Source organism: Notamacropus eugenii, chromosome 7, assembly GCF_028372415.1.
Source record: "Notamacropus eugenii isolate mMacEug1 chromosome 7, mMacEug1.pri_v2, whole genome shotgun sequence".
NCBI lineage: Eukaryota > Metazoa > Chordata > Mammalia > Diprotodontia > Macropodidae > Notamacropus > Notamacropus eugenii.
Genome location: NC_092878.1, coordinates 87,576,478 through 87,598,683, shown reverse-complemented (window position 1 = coordinate 87,598,683; position 22,206 = coordinate 87,576,478). Strand labels below are relative to the sequence as shown.

Sequence of the window (22,206 nt, the reverse complement as noted above, 5' to 3'; positions counted from 1 at the left end):
CTCTGATACTTACTAGCTGTGTGGCCATGGATGAGTCCCTTAATGTGTTGAGACCTCATATGTAAAACTGGTCACTATAAGGTTCATTTCATAGAGGTATGAAGGCAAGGTCTAAATGACATAATATACATTACGTTGTTCTAAAAGTCCTATATAAATGGCAGCTTCTCATTATCTTTTCACCCTTTATGCCCCTCTTTTTCCTTCCACACTGAAGCCACTCAATTCATCCTGCCTGCAGCCTCTGACCCCTTCATTCCCTTCCCTGTCCCTTACTCAGCTTCTACCTCTTTCCACAGTCATCGATTTTCTGCTCTGTCAAGGCCTTGGCTCCAGGGTCCATTATTAGAACATTCCAGAGTGGTTCTACATCTACCTCCTTCTCCTCTCTTGACTCACAACTCCCTATCCCTTTCCTGACAAATCAATAACATTTTTCCTACTGGATTGACTTTCTATATCAAACTGTAGTGCAGCCTCTCTAGATTCTGCCTCAGTGGTACTTTTGATTGAGGTTTAACTATTATACACTAAAATATACTCAAAGAAACAAAACCTACCCCCCTACACACACACACACACACACACACACACACACACACACACACACACACACACACTTTTTAGGACCTTATCTATCAGCACTCACAGGAGCGATATTTTTACTTTACATATGCTACACATACATTTTCTAGACAAATAAAACTATTACAATATTAGATCTTTTTTTTTTATATTGTCTTTCTTTATCTTACCAGTGCTAGATATACAGCAGTCAATCATAGGCTAGATCCCAATACAGATCTGTATAGAAACTCTGATCCACTCCATTTCCAATCTGAGTGGGTAGCTGCTCTCTCCTTCCTCACCCAACAACTCCCAGGGACTCACCATATTGGTGCTGCCAGGCAGTACAGAAAAACAATCAGCTTAGTTCACCACACCTCCCAAGCTTAAGAGCAAACATTTTTTATAATTAAGCTTAAATTATAAGTACTTATTAATTATAGATTTAGATTTCACAAAGTTCATAGACAAAAACCAAGGAAATATGGTTACCTTGCATCCCGTTAAACATGAAATGTTTTAGAAGGGAGGAAATGATCAGCTTATTCTCTTACCTGAATACTTTAGGACGGGATCCAACTTCTGTTGACCGACTGAGATCTGAATTGCTATCATTTTAAGTCTGGAGCCAGAGATTATCACAATACTCCCTCCCTCTCTCCCTCCACTTGAACCCCTACAGTCCTACAGCCAAATGTGAACATTCCTTGTTTTATCATCCAGGAAGACCTGATAATACAATTCAAGTAGCACAGTCTTCATACACTGTAAACAATTGCTAAAAGCCCAGGAAATTGCAGAGGCAGTCAAGAATACTATCTTAGCTGAGGAGGAAATAAAATTTCACAGAGCTGGTGATTGAACCTATGAAACTGGGCTTTCTTCCCAGACCTTGCAAAGAGAGAAACTTAACGGCAGGAAGAGAGGTATTGGGTCTCCCACCTATGCTGAGAACTGTGCATTTTCTAGTTCCTTACAGACATTAAGCTTACACAAGGCACTTCATCTTTACCTCATTTCACTCACTACTTATACTAGAAGGACCAATTGATGCAGAAAGGTGCTTGGTCTTTCAGGATATTCTGAAATTCTGGAACTTCTTTAAATCACAGGGGCATAGAATCATTTCCCATCAGAACTCTAGTTTTTGAAAGTGCTTCAAGGACCAATTCTTAATGGCATTCCTGCTATATGTACAACCTCCACTTGCCACCAACCAGCTAAAGGTCACCAAAAGAATGTTCTGAGGACTAATATTTTTGTTAGTCTCTCTTTAAAAACAGTTCTCTTAAAAGTTTTTCAGAACAGAAAACAGAATTGGCATCTGAAACGAGAAGTTCACTTCCAAGCTCCCCGCATGTGTTCCATTTCCAGAAGCCTCCTACACACCTACACACACACACACATACACACACACACACACAATGAAGACTAGGAAATATTAACATGATTTTCTTTTGTCCACAGGTAACTGATTTTAAATTATTTGGACCAGCTATGAACAATGTGGCAGCACGGAAAGAGTGCTGAATTTGGACTCAGAGAACCTGGGTTCATATCCCTGTGTGTGACTCTATGCAAGTCACCTGTATAAAATGTGAGGGGTGCACTAAGATAGTTTTTAAGGTATCTCTCACTTTTAAATCTGTGATTCTATGATCCTATCTCAGTAATCAATGATGGTAAGGACAATGATAATAATAACACTTACATAGTATTTCAAGGTTTGTAAAGTTCTTATACTTATGCACATATATCATTATCCTATCATAAGAGACAACATCCTTATATTTAAGACATGTCATTATGATGATAACTTACATAGCACTTTAAGGTTTGTAAAAACATATTTTTCTTATATTATTATTTTATTTGATTCTTACAAAAACTCTACAAAATATATCCTGTTATCTTCCTTTTACAGACGAAGAAACTAACACTGAAGTTAAGAGATTTGTCTGGGATCACATAAGTTATAAGTGTTTGAGACAGGATTTGAACTCTGATCTTCCAGTCTACAAGTCAGGCAGTTGATTCAACGTGCCACCTTTGTCAATTTAGGTGGTTTCATGCAGCCATTAACACTTTTTCAACAATATCTGACAAGTGGGGATGTTTGGAGAATTGTTGCTTCCCTTCCTCCAAAACACTGCAGATTTCCTAGAGGAATGAGGTCTTCCTTCACTGCTTTGAAGCCAGTTAGTCTCCTACCTCTATTCCTTCAATACATGAACCATGTTTTACCTTTTGTTCTCATTAAAGAGTCCACTGAAACCATATGGGGAAATGTCTTTTATTTCTCTTTACTCCAACACATACCTATTACATGGAGCATTTCTTACTACTCCATATCAGTTCTGGTGTCTTTATTCATTATAAACCGACACCCCTGCCTTATCTTCCAGAGCTCATATCCGGCCTCAGACACCAACCAGTGGTGGTGTGACCCTGGACAAGTCACTTAACCCTGTTTGCTTCAGTTTCTTCATCTGTAAAATGAGCCGGAGAAGGAAAAGGCAAACCACTCCAGTATCTTTGCCGATCTTTGCCCCCAAATGGGGTCACAAAGAGTTGGACATGATTGAACAAGAACCAAAAATTTCTTTTCTCTGGCCTGACCAAGTCAGCTTCATCTGAAAGCCTTTTAAGGAGGAGTAACAAAATTCAGTGTGAAATTAACTGTTTCTAATAGTTAATAATTATATAATATTAACATATAATAAAATAATTATATTATTATTATTATAGAACAAAAATTCTTAACTTTCTAATAAATTAAATACATTAGTTGGAATGTCTTAGGGTCACAGATTATTCACTAAAAAAGTTTCAGTGAAACTCCCTCTTGTCACTTTGTCATTCACTTTGGAGACAATTCTTTTCTCTATATCCATTAGGGAAATCTCCCTTCTAATCACTCATCTTTACAGTCTTGGAGTCATCTTAGACTCCTCCTTCTTTCCATATCCAATCCAATCTTGTTGATCCTATGTGGCACCCAGCCCCTCCTAACCACTACTGATTCACATGACCAAATGCTAGGTCAAGTCCTCTCCTTTCCTGTGGCATCCCTGCATCCAGGCTCCCTGCTCCGTCCAATGTCTCTTTTACAGCTGCCAAAGTTATCACACAGGCCCCATATTACTCATCTCCTCAATAAACTCCAGAGGCTACTATCAAGCCCATCTTTCCAAGCTTATGATACATCCTTCTCTTTCACACACTGTACAGTCTAGCTAAATCAGTCTTCTGGCTCCTTCTCACATGTAACATCCCATGTCTGTCCCTTTATATGGAAGTCTCCCATGACTACCATGCATCCTTTTTCATTTCTGCCTCTAGGACCTCCAGTTTCCTTCAAAATGCAATCCAAATTTTCAAAGGTCTCACTACCTGAGGGCTTTCTTAATCTCTCTAAGCTGCTCATGTCTTCTGCTCAAAATTACCTGGCATATACTTATCCATCCGTGCTGTCTCTTACTATATAATCCAAATTCCTTGATGGGAGGGCCTCTCATCCTGTATTTGTAACCCCAGCATGGGTGATGCCAAAATGGTCCCTGACATATACTGTGTAGTAGGAATTTAATGAGAGCTCACTGATCGATTCTGAACCTAGAGGTTCAACAGTGCTGAGAGATAAATTACAATTTGATTTGGATTTTTTTTTTTATTAAAGGGCAATTATCCTCATTTATTTATATACGCATATATATATACATTTTAATATAATTTACCCCCAATTACAACAAATTTTTAAACTTAGTTTTAAAGTTCTGAACTCCAAATTCCCTTTTACCCTCCCTCCCACCGTGAGACAGCAAACAATTGTTATACATATGCAATCATGTAAAACACTGACATATTAGTCATTTTGTACAAGAACCAAATAAAAGAAAAAGAACGAAAGTGAAAATAGCATGCTTCAGTCTGTATTTAGTTCTTTCTCTGGAGGCAGCAGTATGCTTCATCATTAGTCCTTTGGGATTGTCTTGGATCACTGTATTGCTGAGAACAGCTAAGTCATTCACAATTCTTCATTGTACAATTTTGTTGTTACAGTGTATAACATTCTCCTGGTTCTACTCACTTCACTCAGCATCATGTAAGTTCATGTAGGTCCAGATTTTTTCTGAAATTATCCAGCTTGTCATTTGTTATAGTAAAATAATATTCTACTACAATCATATACCACAGCTTGCTTAGCCATTCCCCAACTGATGGGCATCCCTTTAATTTCTAATTCTTAGCCACCACAAAAAGAACTATCATAAATCTTTTTGTACAAATAAGTCCTCTTCTCTCTTTGTAAATTTTTTTTTTTAGTGTTGGGATACGGACCTAGCAGTGGTATTGCTGGATGAAAGGGCATGCACAGTTGTATAGCCCTTTGGACATAGTTCCAGCTATAGTTCACATACTGCACCAATAATGCATTATTGTTGGATGTCACTGTTACGGCTTTAAATACTTTGCTGTTCCATTGCACTCAAGAAGGTCTTCAATATGTTCTAGTTTTTTTTAATCTGGGGAGTGGGGAGGGCAGGCTTAGAATGCCCTAGACCAAAGAATCTACCCAATACAGAACCAGAACTAACCTAGTCCCCTGCTCCAGGTTCTCTGCTATGGATATGGAAGGAATCACAAGCTATTCTAGACCAAATCCACCTTTGGGATGCCCTCTCTTGAGTCATAATTTAATAGCATGACCTGCATTCCCCAATCACCAGGAAAGGAGTTAAATCTTAGCAGAAGAGGAGTGAAATAGCTATCATGCCACTTTTTTCCAGGCGTAACTGCATACTACCTGAAATAATTTCAGGTTAGCTCTACCCAGAACTAACAAAGGACTTTATATTTGGGACCTATTAAGTCACAGGATCTTGGATCAAAACTAGAAGGGCTCTTATATGTCTAACCAACTCTCTTATTGTACTGAGGATGAAACAGAGGCCTAGGGAATTTAAATCACTGGCCTAGGGATTATGGAGGCAACATATCCAGTTCATTGCTAGGATTCAAATCCAAATCCTCTAACACCAAATACAGTGGTCTTTCCACTGCACTACACTGGTTCCAGCTGGTCCAAAGAATTTAAATTTAGCTTTGAAAACCTGAGCCAAACTTCTTAGGTTTGCAATACACTTTAAGGCTATCTTTGATATCCAAACTTCTTCCCCTTCTTACACGCCCCCCCCCCACCCCCCCCCCCCCCCCGCCACATACACACAAAATAAAGAAGAGCTTTGCAAAGATTCCATTTGAAAAATCTCAGAAGTCCAGATGCAGATGTTCCTATAGGAGGATATAGTCTCAAACATGTACTCATTGGAAATTACCTGTAACTCAAGTATTCAAACTTAGTTCCTAGTATCCTAATATCACTGAAAATCAGTCCATCTTTCCCTTGTACCCGAACATATTGAGTTCCTGAATTTACATTCAAAGCCACAGAGTATTTCTGTGAATGTGAAAAATTTGGCAAGAACAATTCCTCACAGCCTTCAAGACATTTGGGGGAAAAAACTGCAACATGTTGTGCATTAACCCCTAGGCAACTACACAGTCTTCCTGAGTAGACAAACAAAAACATTAGTTGCCCCACCCCCTTCCAGCACCTCAAAACAATCTAAAGCATGTGAAGTATCATTTGGGAAAAGCTTTATAACATTATTAGCATGTTGCACAAAAGCTGAGCCATATAAATCCTAATTAGTTTGCTCTGCTAGTTTCCTCTATCCCTCCATTAGCTTCTCATGTTCTACCACTATTTGTAACCTAACCAAGTACAATAAGGGAAAAACAGAGTAGGAAGGCCAATTTGCTTAACAGGTAAGAAAGCATTTTAATTAGTTCTCAAATTCCAACTATCAACGGAACTTTAAACCCATTTGAAAATGGAAAAGCAGAAATTAACTATTCAAAATCTAATTTGCTTTATTGAATGATTAAGTCCTATGGTGATGGGCTGAATGCACAAAATGTTGTATTATTTTAAACGTTCATAATAAATGCTGCAAGAGGTTATTAGAACCATGACAATAGAGATCAGATGGTTTGGATTTTGTTTAACAACTTAATGCTTCGTATGGATTTTTCTGATAACAAAGCCACCCAGGGTGCTAGATTCAAACCCTATTGTACAAAGGCATGCCTAGAAGGAACTTTAGAGATAATCTGTTCTAGTCTTATAGAAAGAGACAATAAGGCCCAAGAACATGAAACAATTTGCCGAGGTAACACTACTAATAATAGGATCATAGATTCATAAACTGCCGGGACCTCTGAGATCATCTATTCCTTCCCTCTCATTTTACAGAAAGGGTGACTGGCCTGAGGCCAGCTAATCCCCCAAACATCAGAGTGGGATTTGAACCTCCTGTCATCTAATCCCAGAGCTAATCCTCTTTTTCCACTATACCATGCTGGGCACTTCTCTCCATATTTTTTTCTTTATTTCCAAAAGGACTAAGTTTGCATCTATATCAAGGACATTAAGTGGCCTTCGTAGTTTGGTGTGAGTAGGGAAATTCCTCCCATTGTGGTCAATGAACATTTCTGAATTGAGCTGGACTGGTTCTCAGATCGCAGACCTAACTCTTTCACCAGGTCTGTCCTCAAAGCTTGGCAGGGTTTGCCAGGATTTGTATTCTGCTAGCATAGTCTTTTAGCACTGGAACTAGTATCAGCAGAGATTCTTCACTGGGGAGCAACAAAATGCAAAGCATCATCAAGAAATTTATTAGAGATGAGCAGAACACTAGCAAACATACACACATATTTGATGCTGCACCTCAAAAAGGATGAACTTAGAAGATGATGATCTTAGAAATTATCCTGTCCCAGCACATCACTTTACAAATGGGAAAACGTGGGTCCAGAGAGGAGGAAAGACTTGCCCAAGGTAACACAGTAGGAAAACTGGCCAAAAATATCTCCCCTCCTAATCTACTCATCATTTCCCAATATTTCTAGTTAAGGCATTGCTCTTCCACAATGAAGTTATTACCTAAAAGAGGCAAAATTAATTTATTTGTAGCCTATTCCTATGGATAAATAGAACTCTGCAGGAATGGGACATAAGATGGGCAAGTTCATTTATTCTTTATTTTTACAGGAATACTTTGCAAATTTATCATCCTTGTGCAGGGGCCATGCTAATCTTTATATATCATTTCAATTTTAGTATGTGCTGGTGAAGTAAGCTCAGGACAGGTAAGTTTAACAAATAATTCCTCTATCCTTGTCCTGCAACTTGAATCCTAAATTAACCAAACCAGTCTATCAACAAATACTTATAAAGTGTCTACCACTAGCAAATGTCAGGTGCTGGGGGACACAACTCGCTTGACAATCTGATAATCTAAAAGGTTCATTACAATGAGAGCTTGGAGGATGACATATTCTAGAAGGTGGTCCAAGTTGCGGTTATGTTAATTTTCTAGTCACTTTTGGCCTTCATTCATAATACCCCCCCCCAATGCAACTTTAATACAGTGAATGGGCCTTATAAAATAGGAAGAAACACAATTCAAAGAGAGACAGCCAAAATGACAAAGGAAATGGAGTGGTTTTCAGAAAAAGTAGCATTAATATAAAATTTCTAGTCCAAAAAGGAAGAAATTAATGATTAAATGCTTTGGGCTTCAGTTTTTCATCTATAAACATTAGAGGGTTAGATGAGATGGCCACTGAATTACCTTTTAGCTCTAAATCTATGATATGAAGAAAATGATAATAAAAAAATAGGATAAAAGTAGATTTATTGGAAAAGCTCAGAATTTCCAAAATAGGTACTATGTACTCCAGGTCAAACGCAAGTAGTTTAGGGCCAAAACCCAAAGTTTCCATGACAGGTAATGACTAACTTATGGAAGAAATCATTCCAAAAGTCCCAGGGCAGTAAAATTAAAGATATAAATAAACTAAATACACATTGGATATGTTTGAGGAGTGTTCTATTAAGAGAGGCTGGCAATCACCAAAAGCAAATACGAAAGGAGACTTTCTGCCAATTTGGCTTGTAAATAAAAGAGACTTGGAAACATTCTCTACTAATCTGCCCACCTCAGTCACTGTTCTGCCTAACTTCCTGGCAGCACTACTTGACCCTAAGCATCTCCAATATGAACCATGGCCATCTTCCAAACAAAGACAGATTGCTGGATACTATATGGAAAACAGTTCAACCTACAGTCATACATTTAATATATCACCACTGCAGAGAAGTGGGGGGCAGAGGTCCTGGGGGTTTAAGAATTCCCTATGATGTTTTAAGACCCAACTATGAAGATTGAGAAAACCTAGATTGAACCTAGTGTTGTAATAAAATAAAACTTAGAACCAGGTTAATCTGACACATATTGAATGATATGCATAATCATTATTGTGCTACATGATAATTAGGTATAACTAGTGAGCAATTCAGGGTAAATGACTATAATTATAGCTACTTCTATACTGACAAACCAAGCATTTCTGGAGTCATTTAAGCAAAAGGGAGGAGAGAATAGAGGAGAGTCTATAAGGTGCTATTAAGTTCTGAAGACCCAAGATTCACAAGACGGGGTGGGGCAAGGAAGGATGGGTTTTGGCAAAGAAGTCCTTAACCCAGATACTCTAACATATTACTGCCTCATACTTGCTTTAAATACATTAAAAAAAAAAAAAGGTAAGAAAAGGTAGAAGGTTTCAAGGTTGATGAGGAGAAGAGGGAACACTGGTTTCCAGAACAACATAGTCCCTCCCATCTTCAGTGAGGCCTAGAAGTAGGAAACTTAGAAAGTAAGAATTTAGAAGTAGGAAAACCAAGAGGAACCAGTAGTGCCTAGCTTTCTTTGGCAAGAGAGGGGCTGAGAGGGTGAGTGAGAGAATAGACGGAGATCATACCATTTTCTTTCCAATTCCCTATTCCTCCAAGGCCAATCTTATTTAAGGATTTGAGGTGGGGAAGGGGTGCTCTCAGCCTGTGACTTCATTAATGTTAAAAATTTCCATTGTAGAAAGTCCCTCCACCTATTCCACTTAGAGACTGAGAACTGCCAGCAGACACTGAGAAGTTAGATGAGTCAGTGTTTATCAGAGGTGTTACCTGCCCATCTACCCCACCTCCCCACCATGTAGTTTTTGGTATATGGTCTTACCTCATTAGATTTTAAATCTTTGAGGGTAGGAACCATCTTTGTATTTACATTTGTATCACCAGTCTTAGCATAGTCCCTGACACACTGTAGACCCTAAATAAATGTTTACTGACTGATTCCATCCTCTACAATTCAGTAGTGTCAAACTCTAATAGAAATAGACCTCTGCTGGGCACAGAATGCCTTAGAAAACCACAAATTAAACATTTATCTATGTTATATTGTGTTTTTATTTATTTGCTGACTATTTCCCAATTACATTTTAATCTGGTTGGAGGGAAACTAGAAACGTTGGCAGGTGTGTTTCACATCTCCGCTCTAGGCAGACTCTCTAAGACAATAAGTTGCAGAGATATTGACCCATATTGGTAGAGGTACGGATTTATTTAAGGTCCCAGGAGCTGGCTGGCCCCAAGCCTGTACATGTCACTGTCCAAGTATGAGAGCTCCTGAAAGAACCTTCTCTTAGAGCAAGGGCAATCAATGATTGGGCTTAGAATTGTTTTAATATAAGGTAAGGTATGCCAGAAAGCAGCTTGGTGACACAGTGGATAGAGTGTTTCCTGGAGTCAGAAAGTTCAAATCCAGCCTCAGACACTCACTAGCTGCATGACTCTGGGCACTTTTTTTGCCTCGGTTTCCTCAACTGTAAAATAGGGATAATAACAGCACCAATATTGCAGAGTGGTGATGATGAAATAAGATAGCATCTGTAAAGTTCTTTGCACAGTGCCTGGCATGTTGTAGGTGCTATTTAAATTTTTATTCTTTCCTTCCCCACCCCCACCATGTGTTCCAGATTTTGTGTGTATCTACATGTATAAATATAAGGGCTGGGATGTATATATGTACATTTGTGTGTACACATGAAGGCATGGTTACGCATGTGAGTATATGCCCCAGATCTGGGGTATGTATGGTAACAAATTTTATAAAGCAACAGCAGGTTCTCTGTTCTGTATTCCACTCACTCATCGAGGATGGAGAGAACCCAATTTGGATCAGGACGAAAGAATACAAGCACAGGCTGCTTTTGCTAGGGAGAGAAGGCCTTCAGACAAGGGAGGGATTTTAGGAGAGGCTTGCTGCGAAGTACAACATAAAACCTCATATCTTCCCTTACCTTTGGCCTGGCAGCAGAATGATGCTCCTTTCCAATCATGCCAGGAGCCTAATGAAGGCTTATGATGCTGCGCAAAAAACAAGCAATTGAAACCGTTTTTCCTGAAACTATATTGAGAGGCCCAGTAATTCCTGAAGCTACACCCACTAGAGCTTGAGGAATAAAGCTATTATTTCTTCCAAGTCAACCAGCCCTTTTCAACCAGCACCTCTTCCTCCCCCAAGATGAATGAATGAATGAAGGAATAAAGAATTTTTTAATTACTTGCTATGTGAAAAGCCCAGTGCTGAGCACTGGAGATACCGACAGAGAAGTAAGGCTCCTTCTCTCCAGGAGTTCACATTCTAATGGCCAAGACACCACCTATGGAAAGTTTCAGCTACAAATCTGGGAGGTCTCATGGTCCTTAGGGCGTAGAGGCAAAGTACATGGTAATATTCTTATTTAAGGTCATTTTGACTGATAAAAATCACGTTTCCAACAGTGAATCACAGGAAAAGCTGACCTTCCCAGGATAAAATGGTCATTTCTAATCACATCACTAAGCCTCAGATACGATCTCCCTTGGTCTCCTCTCTCAGATTAGAAGGCTGAAGGGTGGAGTTATAAATTCCTCCTAAAATTATCCTTCACAGAAGGCAGAAGGTCAGATTCAGCTATAGATTATAAATTCCCTGAGGGCAAAGACTTTCTTTTTCTAATCTGCATCCCCAGAATTTAGCATGGTAGTAGGAGCTTAATAAATGTTTACTGAATTAAATTTAATAGAATTCCCTTATTTTTTTTATTTGTATTTATCTTTTGCTTTTACATCATCTTTATTTCCTGTTTTACATGACTTTATATGTATAATGAATAACAATTACTTGCCTTCTTAATAGGTGGGGGAGGGACTGGAGTAAAGGAGAGAATTGGGAACTAATATATATGTATGTATATATGTATGTGTATATAAATTTTTAAAATAACCTTCATTTCCAATTTTACCTCTTCGTCTCCCCAGAAAGCAATGTCTTCTAACAAAAAAGAGAGAAAAAGCACAGTTCAGCAAAATTAACCAATGTATCCACTGAGTAACCCATCTTTGCAAAAAGAGGAAGCAGTTGCATTTTCTCCTCTCTTTTTTCATGGCCAAACTTGAACATTATATTACATAGTGTTCAGCTTTAGTTTCTTTTACTCTTATTCTTTCCATTTACATTGTTGAAGTCATTGTGTATACTGTTTTCCTGGTTTTCTTTACTTCACCTTGCATCATTTCATATAAATCTTCCCATGCTTCTCTCTTATTTTTAAACACTGCGCCCAGACCATCTCAATGCATCAATTCAAATCTCCCTGATAGCTTCCTAAAGTAATTTAATGTAATTGTTTTTCATTAAAATTTCACCAGAACTATTAAAACAATGCATCACTGGGAGTATAACAGCATCTTTGAACTGTTTCTCAATAATATCTTTCTCAACAATTAAGATGACCCTGATGAAAGTACATTAAGAATACTGAATTGAGAATGGGGGCAGTGTTTATAAACTGTAAGATATAAAGTATTAGAGAACCAATGAAGAAAAGTCACAAGCATAATTGAGAGGCTGACAGGGATGAAAGGGTGAAGAGGGGTGGGGAAAGCACTCCATCCAAATTCCAGTTCCTTCCTTATTGACACCTATTGATTAAAGAAATATTTTTTTAAACAGTAACTATGAACCACTTGCTACAGACCAAAAAGCTGACCTGGAAACTTAGTAGAGCTTTGTCTGCTACTGGTAAAATATGTGATTTTTAACTTGAAATTCATGGCAAAAGAAATGCTTGGACAATTCGAGAATCATCTGCAGGAGGGTAAAGATGAGCAGGGAGGTGAAAATATGTTTAATGTGAATGTATATGTAGAACCTACATTGGATTGCATGCCATTTTGGGGAGGTGGAAAGGGAAGAAAATTTGGCAGTGCCAGGGGGACCAAGAATACAAAGGTGAATGAACTAAGATAGTTCTCCACTTCAAACAGATTAGAACTTGGGGATGGGGAAGGTGTAAACAAAGGTGATGCATGAGAAGAGATTTGTGAAAACTCAGAACAGATGATAGCAAGGGATAAGCATTTCAGCTCTATTCACTTTTATCTTACTCCAAACAAGTCCTTAACACCTCTCTCTATACTTTAGTCGTTTCCTCTATAAAATGAGGGGTGTAACCAGATGAACTCTAAGGCTCTGTTTCATCTCAATTTAGGATCCTATCATGGATGTAAAACCCAAACCCCAAACTAGCATACTAAATTTCAGGGGGGAGAGTTCACTCTCAGCTACTGGGAGTTCTTAAGGTTTCAGTGAAAGAAAAGCCCTTGAGTTGGGTTTGGCCACATCACATTTCTTCAGTCAAACTCCAGTGGCTCCCTATTGTAAAGTCCTGTGTTTAAATTAAAGTGCTTCATAACATGGCCTTTCCCTGACTTTCTCGACTCGTTACATTTTACTCTTTTCCACACACAGCGATCCAGGCAGGCTATTCCTTCCACACCATACCCCATCTCTTCCCCCCATGCATTTACACCAGCTGTCCCTCATATGTGTAATACTGTTCTCCCTCACATCCTGGGCATTCTTGGCTTCCTTATGTGTGTTCGTCCTTTGCTGCCAAAGAAGACCATGCCATCAGAGAAATAATGACATGACTTGCACTTGACTTTGTTTTGAGTGAGGGAGGGCTGTGCAGGTCACCAGCCTCACTTCTCCTCCAGAGCCATCAGAATGACTGGAGATGACCCAGGATGAGGCAATTGGGGTTAAGTGACTTGCCCAAGGTCACACAGCTAGGGAGTATCAAGTGTCTCCTGACTCCTGCACTGGTGCTCTATCCACTGCACCACCTAGCTGCCCTGACTTCCTTATAAACTCAATTAGGAAGTCTTTCTTGGTCCTCCCGGCTGCTAGAGTGTTCCCAATTAAGGTAGTCTTCTATCTCTCCTGTATAATAATAATAAAACAGCTAGCATTTATATAATGCTGTAAGGTTTGCTAAAACATTTTACAAATATAATCTCATTTGATCTTCACAACAACCCTGAGGAAGTAGGTATTATTATTATAACCATTTTACAGAAAAAAACTGAGGCTTAGGGAGGTTAAGTGACTTGCCCATGTAGCTGTTAACTGTCTGAGGCTGGATTTGAATTTGGCTCTTCCTGAATTCAGGCTCAATGCTCTATCCCCTTGAGTCACCTAATTTCTGTTAGTATCTTGTAAGTGTGAACACACACACACACACATATAATTGGAGAATACAGCTCTCCAAAAGTCTTAGCACCATTATTAAGCTAACATACTAATTAATATATAACAATAATTAACTGCACTAAGACTTTTGGAATACAGTCTCCCCCATTAGTCTTTCCTTAAGGGGAGAGACTGGTTTTTGCCTTTTTTTGTATCCCTGGCACAGTGCCTGGCAATAAGTAAACTTGACCAGCTAATTAATTTCAACAATCAGAGATGATGGGGAAGAGGCACGGAGAGAGCCTGTGTGACTTTCATGGTACTAACATGACCCAAGGAATAAACAGAGTGGGAGATGGATTAACATGGGTTGATGGGTAGTATGGCTTGTCTGGAAAAGAGGCTTTATAAAAGACTAGTGGGAGATAAGCTTGAAAAGAAAGTCTGGAGCCAAGATGGGGGGGTGGGGGGTGGAGAAGGCAGGTTAGGCTTAAATGCCAGGATCAGCTGCTACTTTTCATAGTTTTTGAGAAGTGACTAAACCCATTAACTTCCTGGTAGAGAGGAAAAGAAATTCAATAGACTCAAATATCTTAAAGCAGAAATAACACTGTGAGATGTGTGAGGGTAACAGTTGAGGAAGTTCACAGTAGAAACAAGTCCTTCAGAGGGCAGCTCCTCTTTCAGTTAGAAAATTTCTGGCTCCCTGACTCAAGGTTGGGTACTTTCTGCATGAAAGAATAGTCAAAATTAGTTCAAACCCCTACACTGCCAAACTATCATTTGAGCTGGAAGGGCTACTGTCTCCTCCTTAAAGAGGACAGGCAGAGAATAAATCTGCAAAACATATTTCTAAACCAAGCTGCAAAAACCTGTAGCTCTCTAAATGCAGCTCCCTAAATTTTTAATGCTTTCACCATTTCACACCTGGAATGACCAGTTATGATACATCACTGAGAACATCCTATCCAAGTGTTCTAGAGTGTTGAGAAAGACAGAAGAGCCCTGGAGTCAGAAATTCAAATCCCAACCATTTGACACTTATTTGTTGTGGGACCTTGGGCAAGACAGGACGACACATCTTCTTGAGTCCAAATCTGGCCTCAGATACTTCCTAGCTATGTGACCCTAGGCAAATCACCTAACCCTGTTTGCCTCAGTTTCTTCATCGATAAAATGTGCTGGAAAAGGAAATAGCAAGCCAATCCAGTATCTTTGTCAAGAAAACTTCAAATGAGATCACAAAGAGTTAGTTAGACCCTACTGAAAATGACTGAACAACAAAAAAATTTAGTCACAGACTGCATCATAAAGCTGTAGTTAGGCCTAAAATTCAAGTTTCCTAACTTCTAGGCCAATGTCCTATCTATGGCACCACAATGTACACTTCTGTAATTGTAAAAATAGAGACATGTAGCTGCCCACATTTTAAAAAAAAATCAGTCTGCTCTTGCCTTGAGTAGGTGGTAATATATGATACAACAAAATTAAAATCAAGCATAAGTTTCTATGGGGGATGTGAATGTGCATGGCTACTTTTAAAAAATTCCACTTAAATTAAAAAAAATTTTTTTTTCTCTATTATTCTGTACAATGAGAGTCTTCCAGTTTGGTTATCTACTGTTGGGACTTTCATTCAGTGTACAAAGGAGGAGTGAGGAGTTCATCTTGTGGCATAGCAGAGATCAAAATGAGATTAGTCAAAAATCTGAGTTAGACTGAGAGGTCTAGAGGCAAAAGGTCAGAAACTCATAATGCAGAATAGCGTCTTCATGCAGGGCCCTTACAGAAGCCCAGCAGAGAAAGGGAACTGCAAGGTCAAAAGGGTAAGTCATAGAAACAGGATATGTGGGCCACCCAAATAGGTACAGAAATACTGTCAAAGGACCTATAGGAAATTATTGAGCTTGATTAACGTGAAAGCCCCCAAATTAAACAGCTAAGAAGCCCAGAATTGGCCCTCCCACTCTGATGGCCTTGGTGGGTTGTACTTGGGCCTTACTTTGCCTTTTTCACTCTCCTGAATGGAAGGCAGTGATGTTAGCCCCTACCAACCAAAAAAAAAAAAATTAACCTAAATTTAGTGAGAAGAGCACTTGCCTGGGTATTTGAAGACCTGGCATCCAATCTTGGCTTAATCAATTTTACTAGCACTGTGACTTTAGGACAGTCATTTCCTCTTCCATAAAATGAGAGGCCTGGAGGATCAGTTGGATAAAGCCCTGGACCTAGAGTAAGAAATACCTAAGTATAAATCCAATTTCAGACACTTACTAGCTTATGTGACCCTGGGCAAGTCACTTAACCTCTTTCAGTCTATTTCCTCATCTAAAAAATGGGGATAATCATAGCACTTAGCACAGTGCCTGGCACAGGGATGGTAGGTGCTACATAAATGCCCATCTATAATGCTACATAAATTATTTTTAATAGTACCTGCTTCCCCAGAGCTGTGGTGAGGATCCAATGAAATAATATTTTAAAAGAACTTTGCAAACCTTAAAGCACTCTATAAGTATTACTTATTATTATTACCTATTATTATCAGTAAAATTTCTTTAAGTTTACTTATTCCAGGAATCTAAGAGTCATTCTTTCTTCTCTTCTCCCAGTTACAAATACACTAACATACCCTCCTATTTTCCTACTACATGTGTCATAATCAATATCAACTAATTTTCCCCAGGAAACCTGAATTCATTACCATGAGCTTAGACTTAGATTTGTGGGTTATTTTTTTTTTGCTTTCTTCAAACTTCTCATTATGCAAGAGCTCCTACTAAGACAAAAGACTGAATTTTCAAAAATCTATGGATAATCTGAACTTCAACGGATCTATGGTCTAATCAGAGAAAACAATATTAAACTCTGAATGACTTAGGAACTCTGATCCATACAATGATCAACCACAGTTCCAGAGGAGTCATGATGAAACATGCTACCCACCTCCAGATAGAGAGCTGATGTGCTCAAGATACAAAATGTGTATGTATGTACATATGCATGCATGTATTATGTATATAGTACATGCATGCATACATATATGTCACCCCTGTCCCAAAATCCATTGGTATGGGACTCTCTCCTCATTGGTGGGGATGAATGCCCCACCCAGTGCAAGCAGTGCACTGGATCTTGCTTCAATTGTCAACCAACTTTGAGCTTCTAGTTGCTTTAAGTACTTCTGGCTTTCAACTTCAAGAAGGAAGATAGATGAGACCAAGTCCACTTCAGGATGCTGAAGGAAAAGACTCTTGGAAGAAGCTGGCATGAGAGGAGCTGGAGGTCTCCATCACTTCTCTAAGGACCTGTGCATGTGGAGAGCTGTCACTGTGCATACTAGTTTCAAAAGAAAGCAGAATGGACATCTCTAGCCTCTTCTCCTGCCCACCCTTCTCCAAGAGAGACTTTCATTCCTTCTGGGAAGGGGGCAGAAGGTTGGCCTCAGAGACTACTCTGCTTTCCTCAGAAAGAGAGAAGGTACCAGGCTAGAATTACACCTATCTACTCCCTTAATTATGTTAGTCTAGGGTGTATATGATTAGGTTCAATCTAACTTCTGATTGCTCCCCTGATGGGGAAGCAGGATCCCAAGTTCTATACTGAAGGCTTGCCCTCTTTGCTACCAAATACCAGTTCCTCAACAAATACATATAACAGATAGCAAAGAAACTCATTTATCCAGTTATAGCAAAAGGGAAATTAGAGAAGGTATACTTAGGAGGATATATATCATACAATACAGAGTGAAGTAGCTCTTTCCATTAGGTGCAAGGTAAGTCAGCTCAACCGAGAGAAAGTTCTAGATCTTACCCAAGGAGGAACTCCCCAAAGTCTCTAGTGTAGCAAGTAAGGGATAGGGCCCTTCACACAAAGCAGGGCATTCATCTCTAACAATAAGCAAAGTGCTATAACAGTGGGCTTTGGGACAGAAGTTACATACACACACAAACACACAAACATACACATACATTTTGGATGTGGTTAATATGGGAATCTGTTTTGCTGCACTTATACATATTTGTAACAGTTGTGTTTTTCTTGTTTTCTCAATGGGTCGGGGTCAGGGAAGGGGGAGATGGGAGGGAGAGAATTTAGAACTGAAAATAAAATAAAATAAAACTGAATTTTAAAAAAAAGCAAGCAAGCAATGCTTGAGTTACACTTGAGTTAACAGAGAAGCTGGAGAGTGCTAAGGATGTGCAAGGAGACAGTCGAGAGCTTTTCAGTCAAACAGATTTGTACTTGTTTTTGGTAACCACCCCCACAATATGGAGATTTATATTTAGTGTTCATAAGCTGAAGAACTCTGTTGTCTTTCCTATATAAAGATCACTTCCATTTTAATTCATTATATTGCTCAAGACAGGAAGCTTTTAAGTGGTTTTTTAAGAAATCATCATTAAGTGATATTAAGTGATATTCTCGTGCTATGAAACAGCTCTTTGCTTCACATCTCTAAGATGCAGAAATGGGAGTCTTGAGGTGATTCGCCTGAGGTCACTCAACCCCAAATTCCATTGCCCATTTCAATCACATCACCTTAGCTCTTTGGGAAATTTCCTCAGCGAAGAAAGACATCACTAGCTTTTTTCTTTTCTTTTAAAGATGGAATCCTTTTCTTTGAAGCTCAGGGATCTCAATTTTCCACCAGGTGGTGAATTAGGTACTTTTGAAGACAGTAACTCCTTTTAGGGAGCTGGGGTACAATTTTATGAAGCAATGAAGAAAGAAAGTGAAAATGATTACACTACTGACCAAAGGCAGATTGAGTCCTATTTCCCTAGCAATTAGATCCACACTGAACCAAATCAGGACTATGATGGGGTTTTGTGATTGTTGGGTTTCTGTTTTTTGAAGTGTCAGTCATATCTCTACTAGTACATTCATTTTAAAATTTGGACATAATACCCTTACCCTAAATCAACTAGGAAAAACATAAGTCATGGGGTTCTAAGCTAAAAAAAGAGGTCTCCAGGACAGTCTTTATAAGAAATTAGGAGCCTGACCAAATGGAGAGATTTTTAGATTCTTGGGCTCTCCTTTTTATTACTAATTTTAAAATGATTCATAGTGAACCTCAGAGAAGCACTTCCTTAGGCAACTGGGCTTGGCCTATTCAAAAATAAACACACACTAATTATGACTGATATTTACACAGCACTTTAAGGCATACAAACAATTTACATTAATTGCACATTATCACCATTTGAGCCTCACAACAACCCTTTGAGACAAGATGAGTTCCGCTTGGAATAGATCTCTGTGATTTTATCAGCAATGGGAGCTCCCATTGAGGGATTTCTTTGTACCAATGTAGATAGGAGTGGCCTGGGGAAATTAGAGGCTCAGTGACCTGCCCAGGGTAACACACCCATGCATGCAGGTGACCTGAACCCACCAGGTCTTTCCTAACTCCAAAAGTCCAAGTCTAACACACCACTTAGACTCTCACTCAGTAAAGCTGATCATTACAAAAACCGCTGATCTCCTCTTATGAAAGCTCAGAGTGGTTGTTGTTTTCCCATGATCATTTCACACTGAATAAAATAGATGTCAGAAGCCAAATTTGGTGTCAGAAGTCAGTTCTTTCTCATGAGCAGGAAACCACAGTAAATCCTGGTGATACAAAGATGACAGATGATATAATCCCATAATATCAAGGAGTTTGATCATCTAGAACACTAAATTTGAAATTAGGGGTCCTGGACTTGACACCAATTACATAACATTTCTCTAACCTCAAGTTTCCTCATCTGCAAAGGGGAGATAAAACATTTATAACCTTACCTGAAAGGGTCATTTTAAGGAAAGCATTTGTAAATAGAAAGTATAACCATGACTTAGAAAAGCAATGAGAGTTTCCTTCAAACATCTACATGAGGAACAGATTTGTCCTGGGTGTCCCCAGAAGCAGAGGTAAGATTCCTGGGAGGTACATTTCTACTCAATAGGAAAATATCTCCATGCAGAGTTTTCCTGATGACCCCTCCTCTACCACCACCACCACCACCCTCCCCCCCAATATTTCAGATACCTAGATCCCTTTATTTTTAAATGCCCTGTGCCACTTAGCACCATCTCTGTTTTATATATTTTATTTCCTCAAATGGATTCTTCTCTGTACCTGCCCAAGCATATGGCACAGTGCCTTATGTCACCCATTGGATATCTCACTGACATCTTAAACAACATGTAAAGATTGTCATTTTTCTTCCCAAACTCTTTTGAATTTCCTTATTTCTGGGGCACCATAATCTTTCAACTCACCTGGTTCACAACCTTGGAGTCCATCCCTGAGTCCTCACATTCACATATTCAAGCGATTGTGAAGGTCTCCATGAATTTCTCTTATCTGTTCCCTTCACTGTACAAAGCCTCAGTTCAGGTCCTCCTCAGGCTTCCCTGGACAATTACAGTAGTTTCTTAACTAAGGTCCCTGACACAAGTTTCTCCCCTCTGCATTCTATCACAGGGCTGCCAAATGGTTTTCCTAAACCACCATTTTGACAATGTCACTCTCTTGCTCATTAATCTCCATTGACTCCCTATTACCCCTGGGATCAACATAAATTCCTCTCTTTGGCTCTTAAAATCATTCACAACCTAGCTCCAACCTATCTTTCCAGGCTGATTCTTGTTAGACTTTATATGACACCCTATCTTCCCTGAGTATGCCTTTGTAGAAGTTGTTTTTCCTTCCTACAATGCCCTCCTACTCCTGGCCACCCCTTAGGATCTTTTTTCCTTCATAAGTCAGCACAAACACCCCCTTCTACACTAGTCCTTTCACAATGCCCCACCTACCAGGATGACCTCTCTCATTATCTTGTATTAAAAAAAAAAAATCTGTATACATTTATATGTGCATGTGTTTTCTCTCCCATAGAAAGTGATCTCCTTGAGGGGAGGGGAGTTTCTTGTACTTCTTGTGCTTGGCACCTGACAGAGAAGGTGAATTAATGATTATTGAATGAATATTTTCTCAACCTTGACTATCAATGCTGAATTTATAAGTTAGAACTTTTAATACATGAAGCTGTCACAGTAGACAGTTGGGGGGAAAAAAAGTGACTTCCCTGCAAATGGAAATGGTCAAGCAGAGGCTATTCGGTCAATTATGGAAAATGCTTCTGAAAAGAAGGGAAACAGAACTACACAAATCCCCAAGGTCCACCCTTCCAAACCTAAGGGTCTGTGACTTAAAACAAACAAAACCACTGCATACCATTTGGATCTGAAGTCAGATTATCTGAAAAATCACTTACTCTGAACCTGAGTTTCTCTCTTGAAAAATGGTTATAATGGTTGGCCTGTCCAACTTAATGGTACTGTTGAGGATTCAGTTACAAAACTAAGCTTAAGGTAGAGAGGTTTTTAATCTGGGAACCATGACCTTTTTGTGTGTGTTTTGTGTATTTCAATATAACTGAATGGTTTCAATACAATTTTAATGTTTTAGTGTATGTCGATATAATTGGTTTCATAATCTTACATATTTTACTTTATACATTTAAAAACATTATAGTGATGTATAATTTATATCAAATTACTTGCCTTCTCAAGGAATTGGGGGGGAGGGAAAGCAGAGAATATGGAACTCACAATTTTTACAAAAGAAATGCTAAAAATTTTTGTTTATATGTAATTAAGAAAAAGTAAACTACAAATTAAATGTAAAAAATTTAAAACAAAAAAAATAATTTTTCCTGAGAAGGAGTTGGACTGCCCAAAGGATCCCGATTTAAATACTGGGCTTCTGATTGTTACTCAACCTTTCTAAAATTTAAGATGTCTTAAGACTTGAGTTTCCACTTATAAGCTTTTTTCTTTTTTTCTCCAAAATGCATGGTTGGTGGTGGTAAGTCAGGGGGAGAGAGAATTAGTATGGATAACTGGGTCAGAACTAGCCTAAGAATAATTGTTTACTGGTACCTTTTTTTTTTTTTAAGAAATAAGATTCTCTTTTCTATAGCATATTGGCCCATCACATGTACCAGCTTAGGAAAATAATAAAGCAAAAAGGCAGCTGAAAAGCTTCAGTTATCTCTCATTAGCAAAGGTGGCCACATTCAGAAAATGCAACTCCTCCAGCTAGCTCCCTTAGAAAATTGTACAGTTAAGTAAGTCTCATGATTTGGAGGCAACATGCTGT

At 38.8% G+C, this 22,206-nt stretch overlaps 1 protein-coding gene and 1 pseudogene across 2 annotated transcripts in view; both read right to left on the bottom strand.

Moving 5' to 3' along the window:
- The window catches only part of GALNT7 (polypeptide N-acetylgalactosaminyltransferase 7), a 197,346-nt gene that overhangs the window by 160,589 nt on the left and 14,551 nt on the right, over positions 1 to 22,206 (bottom strand). The gene's annotated exons all lie outside the window — the stretch shown is intronic.
- Positions 7,673 to 7,773, bottom strand: LOC140515078 (U6 spliceosomal RNA; annotated as a pseudogene).